This window comes from Lutra lutra, chromosome 1, assembly GCF_902655055.1.
Source record: "Lutra lutra chromosome 1, mLutLut1.2, whole genome shotgun sequence".
NCBI lineage: Eukaryota > Metazoa > Chordata > Mammalia > Carnivora > Mustelidae > Lutra > Lutra lutra.
In genome coordinates this window covers 101154297-101155023 of record NC_062278.1, presented here as the reverse complement: position 1 = coordinate 101155023, position 727 = coordinate 101154297, and the positions used below count along the sequence as shown (strand labels likewise).

The following is a 727-nucleotide window of genomic DNA, read 5'->3' as shown; positions in this document are numbered from 1 at the left end:
CCAGTGGGTCATTATTCATTGAGTCAGTTAAAAGATGTGAGTATGCAGGCAAGAAGGGGGTAATGCCTTCAAGGCCTTTCTTGTTGGTAATTTTACAATTAAAATCCAGTGAAATTCCTTTATATTATTCATGCTAATGGATAAAACAATTTTCCTTAAATTGTAATTTAAAATCTTAATATTTAAAAAATGCTATTTTCCCTTAACTAGTAAGGTGTGATATGGGAATCTGGTTTGCTTAATACTAATAGGTATGTGCTATATGCCACACTTGAAAAAATGAAAGTTGTTTTTGTTCCCAAATAAGGTTTGAAAATGCCAGTTTAAGTTTTCAATTAGCAATAATCGCGCCTCGGATAAACCTCATTGGCTACGATACTGCCACTGAGCAAAGCTGAAAATGCCAGGTTAAAGAGACTTGTTTGTTGCAGAGCTTCTTAGATATTTTAATATTTCAATATGTTTATGTAATAGCAGGTATAATCTTTGTGTGTTTTATATATCAATACTCCTTAGGAACAAAGAAATATATCTATATCTTATAAGATATTATATATAAGATATAACAAGATACAAGATATTACATATAAGATATAACAAGATATAAGATATTATATATGATATAATAAGATATATCTTGTTATATATGATATATTGTACAAACATATTTGAAGACTAAAGCTTGATCTATATATGTAAATTTATATAACTTATGTTATAACAATTT

At 27.6% G+C, this 727-nt stretch overlaps 1 non-coding gene across 1 annotated transcript; it reads right to left on the bottom strand.

Annotated features, from left to right (window-relative positions):
• Positions 1-254: 254 nt before the first annotated feature.
• LOC125089411 (U4 spliceosomal RNA) lies at positions 255-396 on the bottom strand. The gene has a single exon (XR_007123942.1). It is a non-coding gene; the product is annotated as a U4 spliceosomal RNA (small nuclear RNA).
• Positions 397-727: the final 331 nt, after the last annotated feature.